Source organism: Rhinoraja longicauda, unplaced genomic scaffold (genome assembly GCF_053455715.1).
Source record: "Rhinoraja longicauda isolate Sanriku21f unplaced genomic scaffold, sRhiLon1.1 Scf000056, whole genome shotgun sequence".
In the NCBI taxonomy this organism is placed as follows: Eukaryota; Metazoa; Chordata; class Chondrichthyes; order Rajiformes; family Arhynchobatidae; genus Rhinoraja; species Rhinoraja longicauda.
This window is the reverse complement of record NW_027601274.1, coordinates 686,812-708,847: the sequence shown is the minus strand read 5'-3', so window position 1 is coordinate 708,847 and position 22,036 is coordinate 686,812. Positions and strand designations below refer to the sequence as shown.

At 43.0% G+C, this 22,036-nt stretch overlaps 2 long non-coding RNA genes across 2 annotated transcripts; both read right to left on the bottom strand.

Moving 5' to 3' along the window:
* Positions 1-3,045: 3,045 nt before the first annotated feature.
* LOC144612522 (uncharacterized) lies at positions 3,046-11,441 on the bottom strand. The gene is made up of 3 exons (XR_013549684.1): positions 11,327-11,441; positions 3,813-4,028; positions 3,046-3,085 (listed from the first exon to the last, which is right to left on the bottom strand). It is a non-coding gene; the product is annotated as an uncharacterized LOC144612522 (long non-coding RNA).
* A 978-nt stretch (positions 11,442-12,419) lies between these two features.
* Positions 12,420-21,205, bottom strand: LOC144612521 (uncharacterized). The gene is made up of 3 exons (XR_013549683.1): positions 21,112-21,205; positions 20,171-20,276; positions 12,420-12,595 (listed from the first exon to the last, which is right to left on the bottom strand). It is a non-coding gene; the product is annotated as an uncharacterized LOC144612521 (long non-coding RNA).
* Positions 21,206-22,036: the final 831 nt, after the last annotated feature.

Genomic DNA, 22,036 nt, shown 5'->3' with positions numbered 1-22,036 from the left:
TGGAGGATGGTGACGGCAGAGGCTATCACAACATTTCAGAAGTATCGAGATGAGCACTTGAATCACCAAGGCCTAGAAGGTGACAGATCATATGTTGATATCTGGGAATGATATAAATTGATACTTAATGATCAGTATGGACAAGGTGAACTGAATGGCCTGTATCCGTGCTGTATGACACTTTGACTCTATCAGTTGAAGCCTGGGGCAGATCAGTTATGATTGCATTGACACAGGGCAGGCAATCTACTTTTGTTCCTGTTTTACTGTGTTTCTGTGAGAAGACACTGAGTGATCTTGGCAGTCATTGATGGAGGATTCTAATTCAATGATAAATAATGCAGTGGTGGAACAGCAGAAAAGGACACAGGAAATTCACTCCTTGGTCGAGCAGGCCAGAACTTTATAACTCGGGAGTGCAGGAAGATGAGGGGTGATATTATAGAGGCGTATCATTTCATGCGAGGAATACATAGTATAAATGCACAATCTTTTCCCCAGAGTAGGGGAATCAAAACCAGAGGCCATGGATTGAAGGTGAGGAGGGAAAGATTGAATAGGAAGGAACCTGAGGGGCAACTTTTTTTTTAAATGCAAAGGGTGGTAGGTATATGGAACGAGCTGCCAGTAGAGGTAATTGAGACAGCTACTTTCACAACAAGTACATGGATAGGATAGGTCGTCGTGGACATGTTGGGCCAAAAGGCTTGTTTCCACACTGTATGACTCTATGACTTTCCCAGTCCGAGCTCCCTCTCTCACCTCAGCCTTGCTTCCATCCATTGCTGAATGTTCCTGTGACTTTTCCCCGGCCGTTTTCTCTGCCTCAGACATGGAGAGTCCATTGTTCTCAGTCAGTGAGCTTCCTAAAACATACACAATACTAAGAAGCATCATTGGACAGAGGGCTCTGACTATTGGATCTTTAATGGATAGAGGATGTTGAAGAATATCTACTGGACACGTCCATACAACACCACGGGCAATGCAATGGATCTTCTATAACTTTAATGGACAATTATAATCGAACTGCCCACCAAAGAAATGTCCAATCTAACCAACACCAATTCCATGCTTAAAAATGACACCAGCTCCTCCCACGCTTCTTCATCTAATCCCAGTACACTGAGCATCCATTGCAGTCCCCATTTAGTTACTCAACCTGCCTTTGAATACTTGCACACACAAGAACCGCGCCAGTGGATATGCAATGTACATAGAGCATTGGATAGAAAACTTCCACAGGACAATCACTGTGCCAGACATTGGTCACTGGGCTTGGGATCAGTAACGGGCTAACGGCACACAGGGCCTGGGCAGCTGAAGACAAAGCCATTAATTGTGAAGCTGTTAAATTTGTGGATAACAGGTCAGAATTAGAGTGGCTGAGAGAGCCAACCACTGAAGGTAATGGTGGGGGATATGTGATAGGAAGGGACAAGGCCATGGAAGGCATTTAAAACCAGGTTATGAATTTTATGACCAGGATCAGCAGTAACAGGTGAATGAGATTGGCACAAATTGGGAAATAGGGAAAATTCTGCCTTTGCTTTCAAACTGTAATAAATAAACTTTCCATTTCTCTCCCCTTTCACTGCCCCCTAACACCGTCTGCAACTCAAACACCTCCTTCTTATGCCCATCCATTCATTAGTTTGTCTCTCTCACTCTGTGCCTCTCCAGCTGTTGTCTCTTTCACTGCCCATTGGAAAATCCCTCTCTCGTTCCACATTCCCAACTTTTGTTCAGTTTGCCACTGTGAAATTTGGCCAGTTATCTGGGATCCTGAAGTGCAAGATGCCTTATTCTCATTGAACTGCCATTATAAATATGACAACAGAACAGGGGAGAATGGAACAGTGGAGCATTTCCATTGGAACTGCAATGTCCAGTTATGTCAGTGTGAATTATTAAGATACTGCACGGAAACAGGCCAATCAGTCCAATAATTCAGAGATAAACACAAAAAGCTGGAGTAACTCAGTGGGACAGGCAGCATCTCTGCAGAGAAGGAATGGGTGATGTATTGGTTCTCGACCCATCTAAAGAAGGTTCTCAACCCAAAACGTCACCCATTTCTTCTCCCCAGAGATGCTGCCTGTCCCACTGAGTTACTCCAGCTGTTTGTATGTATCTTCAGTTTAAACGAGCATCTACAGTTCCTTCCTACACTAGTCCAAAATTTCAAACTGCCTTGAAAACCTTTTGCCTCCCATCCCCCCACTCCACCAACTCTCCGTTTGTCCTTTTTTCATCTGTGGCGTAGACAATAGAAAATAAACAATAGACAATAGGTGCAGGAGTAGGCCATTTGAGCCAGCACCACCATTCAATATGAATATGGCTGATCATTCTCAATCAGTACCCCGTTGCTGCCTTCTCCCTATAGCCCCTGACTCGGCTATCCTTAAGAGCTCTATCTAGCTCTCTCTTGAAAGCATCCAGAGAATTGGCCTCCTGAGGCAGAGAATTCTCTGCCTTCTGAGGCAGAGAATTCCACAGATTTACAACTCTCTGGGTGAAAAAGTTCTTTCTCATCTCCGTTCTAATTGGCCTACCGCTTATTCTTAAACTGTGGCCCCTAGTTCTGGACTCCCCCAACATTGGGAACATGTTTCCTGCCTCCAACGTGTCCAATCCCTTAATAATCTTATATGTTTCAATAAAATGCTCTCATCCTCCTAAATTCCAGTGTGTGCAAGCCTAATTTGCATCTGTGGCCTTTCACAAAATGTTACCTGTGCCCGATATGAAAAGTACTTTGTTTTCCGTCTAGATGTTTCTTGTTACAAACAGGATTGTGGGAATGGTGGCAAATTAATCTGCAGTGCTTCCATTGGAAATGTTATGATGGCAGATTTGAATTTGGTACACAGAAACAAGTATTTAAGCCCTTCCACTCAAACTCCTATGAAAACTGCCTCTATCTGTCCATTCCCTCCTCCTATCCCTATCCCCACCCCTCTGCCACTCCTTTTCCATAAATTCTCGTTTCCTTGTTGCTCAATTTGCATCTGAGCCCTTTCATCAATGGTTACCTGATTCCTTTGTGTGAAAAGTCCCTTCTTCTCAGTCTATGTATTTCCTGGTAAAAACACGGATGATAGAGCAGGGAAGTTAACCCATTAGTAATGTAATAATAATAATAATAATAAACATTTATTTTTTATAGCGCTTTTCCAAATGCTCAAAGTCGCATGACAAAAACACTCAAGACATAAAAACAAACAAACAAACTGTCCTGTAGTGGTTGCAAAAACAAGGGTGTTTTGTATGGAAGTTACTGCAGAGGAACAGGCCATTCAGCCCAACAACATTGACTTGTTTTATACTGCACACCAACATCCTGCAATGTGAAAGCACTGTGCACTCAGCTGTGTTGTGGGACTGCAGCGAACAGAGGGGACTCGACAAGGAACATCCACACAATCATTCCTCGTTCACTAAAAATTACATCAGTTTATCTAAAGATCTGAATTGGAGGCAGCCATATATCTTGGACCATTAAAAATTATGGAGAGTGCTGCAACGAGGGGGACAGATGGGACCACTAAACAGTTTGAAAATCAGCATGAGAACATCGTGACTGAGCTCAACACAGAGGAAATAGTGGAACAAGACTTAGCACATACTGGAAAACAGGGATCATCAGTTATTCACTCAAGCTTCCAAGGATACTGATTCTCAGTCTGTACAACCACTTGTCACTCTCTCCTGTTCCCTCATATTCCAGTCCCCATTTCACCAATTGCCCCCTTGATTCTTTATGTTGAATTTTGCTCAGTTTGCATCCTTCCATTCACCAATGTTACCTGCGCTCCTGATATTGAAAGTTGCTTGTTCGCACTTTCTTCAGTCTGACCAACCCAAAATGGCTTTCCATTCCTTCAGCAAACTCTGCCTGAGCCGTTGTATTACTCCAGCATCTTGCTCAAGATTCCAGTAATTGTTGTTCCCGAATCTTGCTCTCATTTTGCCAGGATGGTTGAAGAGGGCAGAATTGACCAGGACATGTGGTTCCGTTTGACCTGCAATGGCAACAAAGGGAAGATGAATTATTTATGTCTCTGCATATAAACAGGCCGTTCTGCCCAGCAGCTCCATGACATGTTTTACATTCCACATCAACCTCCTGTAACGTGGCAGCTCTGGACACTCAGCTGTGCGGTGGGACTACAGTAACAGAGAGGACTGGAAAAGGAACATCCACAAAATCATTTGTTTTGCACATTGGTGTCAGTGCTCGAGAACTATGATGAGCAGACACCACATGGGGCCTTGGCAGCTGCAAAACTGCCAAGAGTAGAAAATGGTGTTGGGACTTTTGAGTTCAAAGGGAGAGAATGGATAAGCTGTCTATTTTCCCTGGAGCAAGGACAAAACCTGAGCAGTGTCTTTATGGAGGCTTATAAAATTGTGAGGAATGTTAGTAAGCTGGATAGTCACAATCTCTTTCTCCGGATAAAAGTCATAGTCAATTCTTTTAAGTCATAGGTTTAAGGAGTGACACATAAGTTTAAGGACTGACACAGATCGAGAGAATGGGTTTAAACCGGGCGAACGGAACTTAATGAAAAACAATGCGAGGTTAAGCACTTGTGTGAAGTATGAAAAGGCAATAGAAATTAAAAGTGGGTGGAGTGCAGACAGATCGAGGTGTTCTTGTGCACGAGACACCTGACAGTCGACATGAAGGTGCGACAAACGTCAGGAACGTAAGCAGGGTCTTCCGGTGGCGTTATGGACTGAGCAAGTCGCACGTCAACTAGCTCCGTGAACATTTCGATCTAAGAAGAGAGGAACGGGACGGGCCCGTTGCAACTTACCGGCAATTTTCAACAAAGGGTGGGTGACGTCATCAGATCGCGACTTTTAATAGTAAATGTCGACAAGTCGCACCCCCCCGTTAAAAACCGTTAAAAAAGGAACGGGTAAAACAAGACCCGTGGAAGAAGAAGAACCAAGACAGATGGAAGCCTCTGCTACAGCTCAAACCTCAGCGTCGACTCAGGAAGAAATTGCCAAACGAACAACCCGGAATCCACAGCCTAAAAAAATTGGTTTGGAAGAATTTCGCAGCGTTGTGGGTGAGGAGCTTTCAGGTATGAAGTCTCAAGTGGCAAATATGACAGTTGAACTACAAGAGATGAAAGCTGAATTAGTATCACTTAAAGGAATGAAGGGGGAAATACTATCTACTATTAAGGATCAGTTGGCTAAATCAAAGGCTGAAATGTGTGTAATTATGAATGAACACATGGAGGAAGTAACCTCCAAGTTACAAAAGTTGGACTCTGATTTTTCCGGTAAGCTGAACCACATCACGGCGTCAATAGAACAACATGATGAGGCTATAGGTGAGTTGGAAACTTTAGCCGAGACGAGTGCTGAAACAACAAAAGTAGTACTGTCGGAGACTCAGCGTTTTTCTGATTTATTGATGAGATTAACCGAAAAATGTACTGACCTAGAGAGTCATTCAAAACGACAAAATTTAAGAATCCTTGGAGTTAAAGAAGACAAAGAAAAAGATAAAAACCTTCGTGATTTTACTGCTGAGTTGTTACAAGTAGTTTTGAAAATGGATTCAAAGCCCTTGTTGGATCGAGCCCATAGAGCACTGAGAGCACGGCCAGGTGCTAATGCGCCTCCAAGGCATTTGATTCTGAGGGTGCATAATGCTCACGTTTTAGAAGATATGCTGTCAAGAATTGCTAGTAACAGAGCTTTATTATTTCAAGGCGATGAGATTCGCATCTTCAGAAGACTACCCCTCTGAGGTGGTTAAGAAAAGAGCACTGTTTAATGAGACAAGATCTATTCTCAGGAAGATCCCAGCGCTCAGATTTGGTATGTTGTATCCAGCAAAACTTCGAGTGACCTACAATCAAAATGAATCCTTTTTTACTGACCATAATAAAGCACTGGAATTTGCTCGGGAGATCGAAAGGTCGCTGAAGGCTTGATTATGATTTCACGGCTATCTTAATTGGCAGACATCTGATTGGACTTTAAAAATATTAAAACTTAAAGATTTAAGTTTAGTGGATATACTATACGAATATTAACCGTAACTAATTACTATTAATTAAAAAACATATATATTTTTATTAATCATTACTAATAAGAAGTATAAGTAATATTTGATTTATGTAAACTTTACTTTGAATACTTAATTAATACACCTTAGACAGAAAAATCGATTTATCATAGACTAATTAGTGTCGGGCCTGCCCCGTTTATCTCTCTTTTTAAAAAAAAAACAAACAATAACTTTGTTAAAAAACGGAGCTAGTATTAATTTTTTTTTTACATCTCACGGAAGTCCTTAGATTTGGCTAACACTAACTGCACTAATTGTAGTTGTAGTTTTAGTTGTCTCTTCTTCTTTCCTGCACTCTTTTAACCTTTTATATATTGATTTTTTTTTTAGATTTAACTTTTATTATTATGTCATTTTTCAGAATTTATATACTTTTGGGAGATATTTCCGGGAAACACTCTACGTAGTACAAAAGATCATCCACCCTTCATTCAAGAAAAATGTTGTAGTCCGGGTGCCAGACCATTTGCTTTATTATAGACTATTTATCGGTTAAGATGCAAGATTCTATTAGGAAAACAGGGGGTAAAGGTATTACATTTTGTAGTTGGAATGTCAAGGGTGTTAATGAACCAATTAAAAGAGGTAAAGTACTTTCACATTTAAAATCTATTGATGCAGACATAATGTTCCTTCAGGAAACTCATCTAAAAAATGTAGCACATAATAGACTGAAAGGCAAATGGATTGATAAAGTATTTCACTCATCGTTTCCCTTTAAATCAAGAGGTGTTGCTATTTTAATTCGTAAGGGTATACCATTTATACATACTTCCTCTATAGTCGACACTGAAGGTAGATATGTTATATTAGTGGGAGAACAATATTCTACAAAATTGATATTGGTGAATGTCTATGCACCAAATTTTGATAATCCGTTATTTATTTTTTTTAAATTTAATACCATTCCAGAATTTGGACAATATAACTTGATAATTGGAGGAGATTTAAATTGTACATTAGATCCTTATTTGGATAGATCTTCAACTCAAAGGAAAACAAAATCCAAGTCGTGTGAATTATTAAACTCTTATATAAATAGTGCAAATATAAAAGATGTTTGGAGGATTGATAATCCTTCAGGCCGAGAGTATTCATTTTATTCACCTGTGCATAAAACTTATTCAAGAATTGACTATTTCTTGGTGGACTCCAAACTTATTCCTTATACGTATAATTCAAAATATCATAATATTATTATATCCGATCATGCCCCTTTAACATTTAGGGTAAAACTCCAAGGAGTAACGGGGAAACAGACTAATTGGAGATTTAATCCGCAAATCTTAAATGAAAAAGCATGTTATGACTATCTTAAATCGCAATTTGAGACTTTTTTTTACGCAAACGACCTTCCTGAAACACCTGCGTCCCTGCTTTGGGAAACATTTAAAGCGTTTGTGAGAGGATGTATTATTGCTTTTCAAGCGTCTCAAAATAAGAAGAAGCGAGCTGAACAACATGACCTAGAAAGTCAGATAAAACAGTTAGACATAACAAATGCCATCGCTCCCTCTATTGAAATACATAATAAAATTGCAGCTCTCAAATATAAGTTAAATTATATTCTCTCAGCACATATTTTAAGGCTTTTTCAATATACTAAACAAAAACATTTTGAATTTGGAGATAAACCACAGAAATTGCTAGCACGTCAACTCCGTAAATTAGAAGATGATTCTACAATTCATAAAATTAGATCAGAAAATGGAGATTTGCTTAAACTACCTAAGGATATTAATCAGAGATTTTTGCAATTTTATCAGTCATTATATTCATCAAAAATAACAGATACTTCTGCGCAGATGCAAAACTTTTTGCAGGAATGTAACCTTCCTGGTTTGAATGTGAGTGATAGAAATTTACTGGGAGCAGAAATAACTATGAAAGACGTTGAAGAGACCATTAAATCCATGAAAAATGGGAAGACTCTTGGCCCTGATGGCTTAAATAATGAATTTTATAAAAAATTCAGTGATTTGATCTCTCCACGTTTGCAAACTGTATATAGTCACGCCTTTAAACAACAGAGATTACCACAAACTCTGACTGAATCAACAATAATCCTCATTCCTAAAAAAGATAAGGATTCTGAAGACCCTGGTTCGTATAGGGCGATAGCTCTTTTAAATACTGATCAGAAGATGTTAGCGAAAATCTTAGCTCAGAGATTAAGTCTAGTTATAGATAAATTGATACACCCCGATCAATCAGGCTTTATAGCCAAACGATATTCATTTTTCAACTTGAGACGCTTGTTCAATATAATTTATTCAAATAGACTATTAAATGAAGATTTAGCAATCATCTCGCTAGATGCTGAAAAAGCATTTGATCAAGTAGAATGGCCCTATCTTTTCTCAGTGATGGAAAAATTTCAACTAGGTGAAAATTTTTGTTCATGGGTGAAACTTTTATATACATCCCCAACAGCTAGAATATTAACTAATCAAATGCTGTCATCTAAATTTCATTTATCTAGGGGTTGTAGACAAGGATGTCCACTATCACCGCTTCTATTTGCCCTTATTATAGAACCACTTGCTGAGAGTATTAGATCAAATTCAGATATTCATGGCTATAACACTAAACATACAACCAATAAAATTTCTTTATATGCGGATGATGTATTAATATATATTACAAAGCCAGAAATTAGCATTCCGAATTTATTAAATCTCATAACTCAATTTGGTTCATTTTCAGGTTATAGAATTAACTGGTATAAAAGTGAAATTATGCCAATAATGGAGCATAATCCGGCCATACTTCAACAATTTCCTTTTAAAATTGCCTATGAAAAGTTTAAATATCTTGGAATTTACGTGACTAGGAAATATACTTCTTTATTTAAATTAAATTTTCCTCCTTTACTTACTAAATTACACAGAAATATCCAATTTTGGAAAACACTCCCTATATCATTAGTTGGTCGTAGTAATGCTATAAAGATGATCTTTCTTCCACAGCTACTATACTTATTTCAAGCAATTCCGATCTATCTTCCAAAAAAGTTTTTTAAAAAAATTGATTCAATTGTTACTAATTTTATTTGGGACTACAAGACTCATAGAATAAATAAAAGACATCTATGTAAGTCTAAAATTAATGGAGGAATTGCTTTACCTAACTTTTTATTTTATTATTGGGCGGTTAATATTAAAAATATAACCTGCTGGTTGGATGATTCTGATCAACAACCGGATTGGTTAAAGATGGAGAAAGAGGATTGTTTACCATTCGATATTGGTGCGATCCTCTTAGCTCCAATAAATTTAAATAAAAAAACATTATACACAGTGTTATCCGTACCTGGAAACAATTAAAGCTTACGTTAAAATTGAGTAAATTATCGGTTTTCTTCCTATTGCGAATAATCCTTCTTTTAAACCGTCTGTCTTAGATAGAGGCTTTGCTCAATGGAAAAGTTATGGAATTAAAAGGGTGGGAGATCTTTATCATAAGGGAACTTTTCTTTCTTTTCAGGATTTACAGCAGAAGTACGGATTACATGTTAATAATTATTTTAGATATTTACAACTTAGAGATTATGTAAAATCACACACGCAAGAATATAAGTTTAGAGGTCCAGAAACACTTGATGTATGCCTGAATCGACATTATAATTCAAATAAATTAATATCCTTTATTTACAATACTCTCCTTGACACTGACATTCCGTCATCAGAATCTTATAGACGAGCATGGGAGGACGAATTGAATCAATTTATAATGCAAGATATATGGGATGAAAGTTTACAACATATACATCAATGTTCATTGAATACTAGACATCCCTTAATACAATTTAAAATAATACATAGATTACATTATTCGAAGACGAAATTAAATAGGATTTTTCCTAGTATCTCTCCTATTTGTGATAAATGTCAATTTCAAGAAGCTAATTTAACTCATATTTTCATAACTTGTATAAAAATGCAAAACTTCTGGTTGGAGATTTTTAAAATAGTTTCTAAAGTTATTAATAAAAAATTAGATATGGATCCAAAATTAATTATATTAGGATTATCAGAACATACTACAAATTTTACAGTAAGTCAGGTACATTTTCTTGATTACAGTCTAATAACTGCGAAAAAATTAATACTTAAATTTTGGAAAAAAACAATAACCCCCACAATTAAAATGTGGACTACGGAAATGACAGAGACCCTGCATTTGGAAAAAATAAGGTTTGCCTTAATCGACAAACCTGAGTTATTTTTAAAAATATGGTCTCCATTTATTGAATTTTTAGAAAAGTAAATGGGTTTGGCACAGGACTAAAATAAAAAATGTAAATTAAAAGTTGAAACTTGAGTTAGGGGTTGGATGTACAACTGTGGTTATTGTCTCCCGGATCTACTCCCTTTAATTTTTATTGTTAGATCCTTTTTTTTTTTTAACCCTCTTATTCTCTCTCCCCAAGTTTATAGTTTATTTTTTTTAATTTTTACTTTCTCTCTTCAAAAATTTAAATATTGAAGCTATGTAAGAACTTTGTAACAAATGTGTTTTTTTTATTTCTATTTGTACATATGCTTTTCAAAAAAAAAAAAAAAAAAAAGGAACGTAAGCAGCACATTGAGGTTTATTGCAAGCGGGGTTGGAGATGAAAATACAGTTTAAGTTTAGCCATACCTGAAATACTATGTGCGATGTTGGTCTCGTTATTTAACAGTATATTTGCATTGAAAATAGCCCAAATGAGATTTCAGGGATAAAGCTTTTATACTACCACAAATGTCTAAAAGTGTTGGTTTGTGTTGTTTGGAGTTGACAAGGATGCGGGATGGGGGGTGAGCCACACACGGTCCCACAGCAGCAGAACAGTGTAGTTGTTGGGACAGAGTCAGAGATAAACAGCATGGAAACAGGACCTTTGAGTGCACACCAACCATCCTTTAAAAAAAATCCTACCCTCAACTATGTCATTCCCCCCATTTTATCTTTGGGCTTTTTTTGTTTTTCACTAATATTGTTTTAAATAACGAACTGAAAATTTATTTGTTTTTATGTTATCGTTTAGACGTATTATGGTACTTCAAATAAGAATTTCATTGCGCCGTTTCGGTAAATATGTTTCAATCTCTCCCTTCTCCTATTCCCCCATCCTCTCCCCCACCCCCTTTCCCACTGCCTCTTCCCATTCTACCCACCAAAATTGCTCCATTCACCACAACACAGAACAATGTAAAAGATAGAATTAAAAGAAAGTACCATCAATGATGTTTTGGGAGCTGAGAGGACTCCCACAAGATCAAAGGGAGAATGTGTAAATTCCACACAGTCAGCACCCGAGGTCTCGTTCGAAGCCAGATGATGGGAGAGCCGAGGCAGCAGCTATATCAGTGTAAGAAAATAACTGTAGATGCTGGTACAAATCGAAGGTACTTATTCACAAAATGCTGGATTAACTCAGCAGGTCAGGCAGCATCTCAGGAGAGAAGGAATGGGTGAGGTTTCGGGTCACGACCCTTCTTCAGACTGATGTCAGGGGGGCGGGACAAAGGAAGGATATAGGTGGAGACAGGAAGATAGAGGGAGAACTGGGAAGGGGGAGGGGAAGAGAGGGACAGAGGAACTATCTAAAGTTAGAGAAGTCAATGTTCATACCGCTGGGCTGCAGGCTACCCAAGCGAAATCTCCCCTCATCCTCCTACGCTTCATGGAACAAAGACCCAGCCTACTCAACCTCTCCCTTTAGCTCACACCCTCTAGTCCTGGCAACATCCTCTGAACCCTTTCAAGCTTGATAATATTTTTCCTGTAACATGGTGCCCAGAACAGAACACATTCTAAATGCGGTCTCACCAAGGTTTTCTTCAACTGCAACATGACCTCCCAACTTCTCATTTCACTTGGGCAGCCTGCAGCCCAGCGGTATGAACATTGACTTTTCCAACTTTAGATAGTTCATTGCAGAACTGAGAGAACTGAGGCAGGTGAGCGGCTGGAACTAGGTATGGAAGGTGATAAAGAAAGCTCACTAGGCGGGATAGCACAGCAGGAAGCAACGTTGGACTGTTGTGAATTTGCAGAATTACCCAGAGAGCAGAGAATTTGTGAATTTGTGGAATTCTCTGCCACAGAAGGCAGTGGAGGCAAATTCACTGGAAGAATTTAAAAGAGAGTTAGATAGAGCTTTTTTTAGATTTAGATTTAGAGATACAGGGCAGAAACAGACCCTTCGGCCCACCAGGTCCGCGCCGCCCAGCGATCCCCGCACACGAACACTATCCTACACCCACTAGGGACAATTTTTACATTTGCCCAGCCAATTAACCTACATACCTGTACGTCTTTGGAGTGTGGGAGGAAACCGAAGATCTCGGAGAAAACCCACGCAGGTCACGGGGTGAACGTACAAACTCCATACAGACGGTGCCTGTAGTCAGGATCGAATCTGGGTCTCCGGCGCTGCATTCGCTGTAAGGCAGCAACTCTACCGCTGCGCCACTGTGCTCTTGGGGCTAGTGGAATCAAAGGCTATGGGGAGAAGGCAGGCATGGGTTAGAGTCATAGAGTGATACATTGTGGAAACAGGCTCTTCGGCCCAACTCTCCCACACCGACCAACAATGTCCCAGCTACCCTAGTCCCACTTGCCTGCACATTGTTCATAACCCTTAATACCTGTCCTATCCACATACCTGTTCAACTGTTTCTTAAACGATGGGATAGGCCCAGCCTCAACTACCTCCTCCGGCAGCTTGTTCCACACACCCACCACCCTCTGCGTGAAAAAATAACTCCTCAGATTCCTATTAAATCTTTTCCCCTTCACCTTGAACTTATGTCCTCTGGTCCTCGATTCCCCTACTCTGGATAAAAGACTCTGTGCATCGACCTGATCTATTCCTCTCATGATTTTGTGTACCTCTATAAGATCTCCCCTCATCCTCCTACGCTCCATGGAACAAAGATCCAGCCTACTCAACCTCTCCCTTTAGCTCACACCCACTAGTCCTGGCAACATCCTCTGAACCTTTTCAAGCTGATAATATCTTTCCTATAACATGGTGCCCAGAACTGAACACAATATTCTAAATGTGGTCTGACCAAGGTCTTCTTCAACTGCAACATGACCTCCCAACTTCCATTATAAGAAAATAACTGCAGATGCTGGTACAAATCGAAGATATTTATTCACAAAATGCTGGAGTAACTCAGCAGGTCAGGCAGCATCTCAGGAGAGAAGGAATGGGTGAAGTTTCGGGTCGAGACCCTTCTTCAGACTGATGTCAGGGGGGGCGGGACAAAGGAAGGATATAGGTGGAGACAGGAAGATAGAGGGAGAACTGGGAAGGGGGAGGGTAAGAGAGGGACAGAGGAACTATCTTAAGGTGGAGAAGTCGATGTTCATACCACTGGGTTGCAAGCTGCCCAGGCGAAATACGAGGTGCTGTTCCTCCAATTTTCGGTGGGCCTCACTATGGCACTGGAGGAGGCCCATGACAGAAAGGTCAGACTGGGAATGGGAGGGGTAGTTGAAGTGCTCGGCCACCGGGAGATTAGTTTGGCCAACGCGGACCGAGCGCAGGTGTTGAGCGAAGCGATCGCCGAGCCTGCGCTTGGTTTCGCCGATGTAAATAAGTTGACATCTAGAGCAGCGGATGCAATAGATGAGGTTGGAGGAGGTGCAGGTGAACCTCTGTCTCACCTGGAAAGACTGTTTGGGTCCTTGGATGGAGTTGAGGGGGGAGGTAAAGGGACAGGTGTTGCATCTCGTGCGGTTGCAGGGGAAAGTGCCCGGGGATGGGGTGGTTTGGAGGGTTATCTTGCTATGGAGGGCGTGCTGCGTAGGTTCACTAGGTTAATTCCCGGAATGGCGGGACTGTCGTATGTTGAAAGGCTGGAGCGATTGGGCTTGTATACACTGGAATTTAGAAGGATGAGAGGGGATCTTATTGAAACATATAAGATAATTAGGGGATTGGACACATTAGAGGCAGGAAACATGTTCCCAATGTTGGGGGAGTCCAGAACAAGGGGCCACAGTTTAAGAATAAGGGGTAGGCCATTTAGAACGGAGATGAGGAAGAACTTTTTCAGTCAGAGAGTGGTGAAGGTGTGGAATTCTCTGCCTCAGAAGGCAGTGGAGGCCAGTTCGTTGGATGCTTTCAAGAGAGAGCTGGATAGAGCTCTTAAGGATAGCGGAGTGAGGGGGTATGGGGAGAAGGCTGGCTCGAAGGGCTGAATGGCCTGCTCCTGCACCTATTGTCTATTGTCTATTGTCTATTGTTAGGAAGGGACGAGTGGACCAGGGAGTTACGGAGGGAACGGTCTCTGCGGAACGCAGAGAGGGGAGGGGATGGGAAGATACGGCCAGTGGTGGGGTCCCGTTGTAGGTGACGGAAATGTTGGCGGATGATTTGTTGGATCCGCTGGCTGGTGGGGTGGAAGGTGAGAACGAGGGGGATTCTGTCCTTGTTGCGAGTGGGGGGAGGGGGAGGAAGGGCGGAGCTGCGGGATGTAGAAGAGAGCCTAGTGAGAGCCTCATCTATAATGGAGGAGGGGAAGCCCCGTTTCCTGAAGAATGAGGAGATCTCTGACGCCCTAGTGTGAAACACCTCATCCCGGGCTCAGATGCGGCGTAGACGGAGGAATTGGGAGTAGGGGATAGACTTTTTGCAGGGGACCGGGTGGGAAGAAGTGTAGTCCAGATAAATGTGCGAGTCAATGGGTTTATAGTAAATGTCCGTCACTAGTCTGTCTCCTGTGATGGAGATGGTGAGGTCCAGAAACGGGAGGGAGATGTCGGAGATAGTCCAGGTATATTTAAGGGCAGGATGGAAATTGGAAGTGAAGTGTATGAAGTCAGTGAGTTCTGCATGGGTACAAGAGGTAGCACCAATGCAGTCGTCGATGTAGCGGAGGTAGAGTTCGGGGATGGGGCCGGTGTACGCCCGGAACAGGGATTGTTCGACGTACCCGACAAAGAGGCAGCATAGCTCGGGCCCATGCGAGTGCCCATAGCTACGCCTCTGGTTTGGAGGAAGTGGGAGGAGTCAAAGGAGAAGTTGTTAAGGGTAAGAACCAGCTCTGCTAGGCGGAGGAGAGTGTTGGTAGATGGGGATTGGCTGGTTCTACGGTCGAGGAAGAAACGGAGGGCTTCGAGACCATCCTTGTGGGGGATGGAAGTGTAGTGACTGGACATCCATGGCAAAGATGAGGGAGTGGGGGCCTGGGAACCGGAAGTTATCGAGGAGATGGAGAGTGTGTGAGGTGTCTTGGACGTAGGTGGGGAGGGATTTAACCAGGGGGGATAGGATGGACTCGAGGTAGGTGGAAATAAGTTCGGTGGGACATGAGCAGGCAGAGACAATGGGTCTGCCGGGACAGTTCTGTTTATGGATTTTGGGTAGGAGGTAGAATCGGGCCGTGCGGGGCTGGGGAACTATAAGTTTGGAGGCATTGGAGGGTAGATCGCCGGAAATGGTGAGGTCCGTGATGGTGCTGATGATAAAGGTCTGGTGTTTGTCGGTGGGGTCATGGTCCAGGGATAAGTAGGAAGAGGTGTCTGAGAGTTGTCGTCTGGCCTCGGTAGACTTCTATTCTCAAGACTCTGACTGATGAACGCCAAAGTGCCAAAAGCCTTTTTGACCACTTTATCTACCTGCGACTCGACCTTCAAGGAACCATGCACTTGTACTCCTAGATCCCTCTGCGCTACATTACCCAGAGGCTTACCATTTACTGTGTAGGTCCTGCTCTTGTTCGACAACCCAAAATGCAACACCTCACACTTCTCTGTATTAAATTCAATCAACCATTCCTCCACCCACGTGGCCAATCGTTCCAGATCCTGCTGCAATCATTCACAACCATCTTCACTATCTGCAAAACCACTAACTTTTGTATCATCAGCAAACTTGCTGATCTTGTCCTGTATGTTCTCATCCAAATTATTGACGTAGATGACAAACAGTAACGGGCCCAGCACCAAACCCTGTGGCACACCAGTAGTCACAGGCCTCCATTCTGAGAAGCAACCTTCCACCATCACCCTCTGCTTCCTGATTACTTCAGGGTTACTGATTGTGGATGATCAGCCATGATCCCAATGAATGGCGGTGCTGGCTGAAAGGGCTGAAAGGGCTGAATGGGCTGAATGGCCTCCTCCTGCACCTATTTTCTATGTTTCTTTGCTTCTATTGAATTGCATCTATTTAATGTGAGAGGCCTGATGGGCAAGTCTTGGATAGGTACATGCGACTGGGACATTTAAACATTACAAAAACATCGCTAAGAGAGGTACAGAACTGGCAGCTTAATGATCTCGGGTACAGGTGCGAGAGTTACAAGATAGAGGTGGGGGTAAAAGAGGAGGGGATGATGCTCGGTTGATTAAGAAGAATGTCACAGCAGTAATCAGATGACATTTCTGATGGGTCTTGCAGTGAGGTTATAGGGGTGGAGCTGAGAAATAAAAAAACAGATGATTAGCTTGTTGGGAGTGTACTATAGGCCCTTAAATAGTCAACGGGAATTATCAGAACAAATGTGCGAGGAGAATTCCGACAGCTGATTAATAGGGTCACCACCATCGGCAATTTTAACTTTCCCAATATAGACTGGGACTGACAGAGTGTCAAGGGCTGCGATGGGATGGAATTTGTCAAATGAATTCAGGAAAGTTTCTTTAGGTAATACAGTGCATTCAGAAAGTATTCAGACCCCTTCAGTTCTTCTACATTGCGCTCTGTTACAGCCTTATTTTAAAATTGATTAAATTCACTTTTGTTATCATCAATCTACACACAATACCCCAGAATAAAAAAGCGAAAACAGGTGTTTTGAAATTTTTGAAAAGTAATTTGAAAATAAATAACTGAAATATCATATTTACATAAGTATTCAGACCCTTTGCTATGACACTCAAAATTGAGCTTTTGTTCATCCTATTTCTATTGATTATGCTTGAGATGTTTCTACAACTTGACTGGAGTCCACCAGTGGTAAATTAAATTGATTGGACATGACTTGGAAAGACATCCACCTATCTACATAAGGTCCCACAGTTGACAGTGCATGTCAGGGTAAAAACCAAGCCATGAAGACGATGGAATTGTCCTTAGACGTCCGAGACAGGATTGTGTTGAGACGTATCTGGGGAAGGGTATAAAACAATTTCTGCAGAATTGCAGGTCCCGAAGAGCATAGTGTCCTCCATCATTCTTAAATGGAAGAACTTTGGAACCACCAGGACTCTTCATAGAGCTGGCCGCCCGGCCAAACTAAGCAATCGGGAGAGAAGGGCCTTGGTCAGGGAGGTGACCAAGAACCCAATAGTCACTCTAACAGAGCTCCAGAGTTCCTCTGTGAAGATGGGAGAATTTTCCAGAAAGACAACTATATCTGCAGCACTCCACCAATCAGGCCTTTATGGTTCAATGGCCAGACAGAAGCCACTCCTCAGTAAAAGGCACATGATAGCCCGCTTGGAGTTTGCCAAAAGGCACCTAAAACACTCAGACCATGAGAAACATGATTCTCTGGTCTGATGAAACCAAGATTGAAATCTTTGGCCTGAATGCCAAGCGGCACCGCTCATCACCTGGCCAATACCATATCTACGGTGAAGCATGGTCGTGGCAGCATCATGCTGTGGGGATGTTTTTCAGTGGCAGGAACTGGGAGACTAGTCAGGATCGAGGGAAAGATGAATGGAGCAAAGTACAGAGAGATCCTTGATGAAAACCTGCTCCAGAGCATTCTGGAACTCCGATTGGGGCGGGCGTTTATGATTAAAAAATGAATTTAATCCGTTTTAAAATAAGGCTGTAACGTAGCAAAATGTGGAAAAAGTGAAGGGGTCTGAATACTTTCTGAATGCACTGTATGTAGAGGCCACTATTGGAGAGGGCAAAGCTTGATCTTCTCTTTGGAAATTGGGACAGGCAAGTGCCTGAAATGTCAGTGGATGAGCATTTTAGGGCCAGTGACCAGTTCTGTTAGCTTTAAAATAGTTATGGATAAAGAGAGGGTGGGCCCACAGTTAAAATTCTAAATTGGGACTAGTGTAACTTTGATGGTATGAGACAAGTACTTGCTCAAGTTGATGGAGTAGGTTGTTTGCAGGCAAAGGAACATCTGGAAAGTGGGATGCTTTTAAAAGTGTGATGGCATGAGCTCAGAGCATGCATGTTCCAATTCGAGCAAAGGGCAAGGCAGGTGGGAGTAAGGAAGCCTGCATGATCAGAGAAATTCACAGATTTTCCTTTTGATGTTTGGTTTACCAGGGCAAACACTTTAGAGGTTTTCCTTCCTCCAAATAAAGCAATAAAATAAGGTTGAAAGGGTAACAGGATATTTGCTTATCTGTAAAGGTGTAGAATTGGGTTGTGTTTACTCTGCTGTGCTTTCGGAAGTGTGCGATGTATAGTTGTTTAAGACCATTTGGAGGAAGGAAAACCTCTAAAGTGTTTGCCCTGGTAAACCAAACATCAAAAGGAAAATCTGTACATAAGAAGCAGAAGATTTATTTTGTTCGTTGAGCAATCTCTTAAAATTGCTCCCAGTGATCACTGTATTTGGCGCTTTTGAATAAAGTCTTGATTGTATTGCCAGGTCTTTGTGTTGTGTTTTAAAGTTTTCTTTAACAAGGGGGAGCTGGGCAGGCTAGGGCTTTATTACTTTGAGCTTAGGAGGCTAAGAGGTGATCATATGAAGGAAAATACATTATTGTCTATCTAGTCTGAGCATTTGACAGCACTGGGCCTCCACTCGCCGAAGTTTAGAAAGTTGAGGGGGGACCTCATTGAAAATTACAGAATAATGAAAGGCATAGATAGAGTGGATGTGGAAAGCATGTTTCCACTGGTGGGAGAGTTTTGGACCAGAGGTTATAGCCACAGAATGAAAGGGCACTCTTTTAGAAACGAGGTAAGGAGGTAGAGATCAGTCATGATTGAATGGGGAGTGGTCTCGATTGACTAAATGGCCCAATTCTACTCGTGTAACTTGCGAACTTTTATCCTGAGTAGGGAACTCAAGAACCAGAGGGACTTAAGTTTAATGTGAGAGGGAAAAGATTCAATAGAAATCTGAGGGCAGCATTTTCACACAGAACGAGCTGGCAGAGGAGGACCTTAAGGCAGGTGCTGTAAAACATTTAAAAGACATTTGGACAGGTGCTTGGATAGGAAAGGTTTAGAGGGATATGGGTCACATTCTGGCAGGTGGGACTAGTGTAGATAGGAAATCTGGTCTGGATAGGATAGTTGAACAGAAGAGCCTGCTTCTGTGCAGTATGACTCGAGGTCGGATTAGAGATAGTCAGCATTGCTTTGTCCATGGGAAATCCTATCTCACAAACCTGACAAGTATATTTCGACGATGAGGGCAGGACAGTGAGCAGGGCAGTTTATATGGACTCTAGAACACCATTGACAAGTTGCCATATGGTAGACTAGCGTGGAAGGTTAGATCACATGGAATCCAAGGCAAGCTAGACAATTGGATTCAAGATTGGCTTGGAGGAAGTAGTCAATGTGTAGTTTTGGAGCACTGTTTTTCTCATTGGAGGCCTGTGACCAGTGGAGTGATGCAGAAGCTGGTGCTGTTTCCACTGTTGTTTGTTATCTACATTAACAAATTGGATGACTGTGTAGCTAAATTTGTTGGTGAATTTGCAAATTATGGTAATTACACCATAATTGTTCAGGCACATTCAGGGAGAGCATGGTGATGCTGGAATTCTCCACCCTGGAGGTTAGATTGTTGATGATAAATAGGTCACAGGTCAGTTTTTCAAAGATCAGGGAATGGAAAGCTATGTGCACTTGGCACAGAAGAGGAGTTGAGGTGTGGAGCAAATTGGCTCTGGTCACATTAAATTATGGGGCAGGTTTGGGGAGACAGGTGGCCTACTCTCACTTCTACCCTTTTGTGTTGTGGTGTAAAAGGGTAGAGTGCTTTGGGAGGTGATTCTAGGGAAGAGGGTCTAATCTGCCATGTCTGGATGATCTAAATTCAAAGAGATAAAGGAAAAGGTGAGATCTTAATGAGGGGTAAGCAAGACAAAACACACACCCATCTTCCAGTCCCAGCTCCCTCTTACCTCAGCCTTCCGTGTGTCTGTTGCTCTAATGTTCCCTGTGGCCTTTCACCAGACCTTGCCTCTGTCTCTGACATGTAGAGCCCATTGTTCTCGCTCTATCTGCTTCCTGAAACAAACACCACATCAGTCAGGGACGCGACAAATCTGGCTGCTGGAACTTGAATGAATGTTGGAATACAAAGAGGCATGCAGCACCACAAGTCCCCTTTAATTTTTCCCCTCTCACATTAAACCTACAGACCCAAGTTTCAGAACTTCACCCGATCTGTGCTCACGTGATTTTATAAACAAAAGGTCATCCCCTGAGTTTCTTCGCTCCATGGAAATCAATCCCAGCCTATCCAGCCTCTCCTTCTCACTCAAACCCTCCAATCCAGGTAATCCATCAATCTATGTTGCATCTTTTGCGGTTTACTAACACCCTTCCTGTAGCAGGGTGATCAGAACTGTACATATCACAGCAGGTGTGGTCTCCCCATGTCTTGTACATTGAGACAGGATGCTGCAGAGCGGACTAGAGACAGATGACCTCTGGTGCTGTCTGCACCCCCTTTACCTCCCTGGCCAGGCTCAGTCTCCCAGCTACAACCCCCTCCGTGTCTCCCTCCTAATCTCCCCCTCCCCAGTTCCAATCCCAATGCCCCTCTGTGTCTGCCTCACGTGTCCTAAACCCTCACCATCCCCTCTGCCCCCCCCCCTCGATCCTGTGCCCATCCCCCTGCCCCCTCCCCACCCGCTCCACTCCCATAACCCTTGCTATCTCCTCTCCATCCTCCTTGTTACCCCTGCGCAACCATCCTCCCCTCCAGCCCCATGCCCTCCCACCCTCCCTCCCACCCTGCCTACACCCCTCACTGCCCGTCCTTCTCCCACCCCACTCTCCCCCCACCGCTACGCCCTTCTCTCCTTCTCAGACCCCACCCTGCGCCACTCGGCCCCACCTGTCGTCTCTCCCCGCTCCATCCTCCGTCCCCTCGGGCGCTCCCTCGCTCTCCGACCGTTAAACCGCCATCCTCGCGGAGTTCGCGGTCGCCATGACGGCATGACGTGGGGCGGGGCTTGCGATCCACCTGACGGCGTGACGTGCGGCGGGGCTTGCGATCCACCTGACGGCGTGACGTAGAGCGGGGCGGGGCTCGCGATCCACCTGACGGCGTGACGTCGTTTAGACTCACGGTCTCCATAACGACGTGACGTAAACAGAGGTCGCGGTCCACCTGACCCTGGTTGATTCTGATTCTGGTTGATTACTGCGCAAACACCTCATAAGTGGTGATCTCGCGCAGGTCGGAGTGATAGACGAGTGATTAAATTTTGATTTATTCACAAAATGCTGGAGTAACTCAGCAGGTCAGGCAGCATCTCGGGAGAGAAGGAATGGGTGACGTTTCGGGTCGAGACCCTTCTTCAGACTCGGGTTAAATTTTGAAGTGGGCCTTTTTGACCGGAGGGCTGGACTCAAGGTCTCCCTGACGACGTGACGTAAACAGGTGTCGCGGTCCACCTGACGGCGTGACGTGGGGCGGGGCTCACGGTCTCACTGACGACGTGACGTAAACAGGGGTCGCGGTCCACCTGACGGCGTGACATGGGGCGGGGCTCACGGTCTCCCTGACGACGTGACGTAAACAGGGGTCGCGGTCCACCTGACGGCGTGACGTGGGGCGGGACTCAGGACCACCTGAGGGCGAGACAATAGACAATAGACAATAGACAATAGGTGCAGGAGTAGGCCATTCAGCCCTTCGAGCCAGCACCGCCATTCAATGCGATCATGGCTGATCACTCTCAATCAGTACCCCGTTCCTGCCTTCTCCCCATACCCCCTCACTCCGCTATCCTTAAGAGCTCTATCCAGCTCTCTCT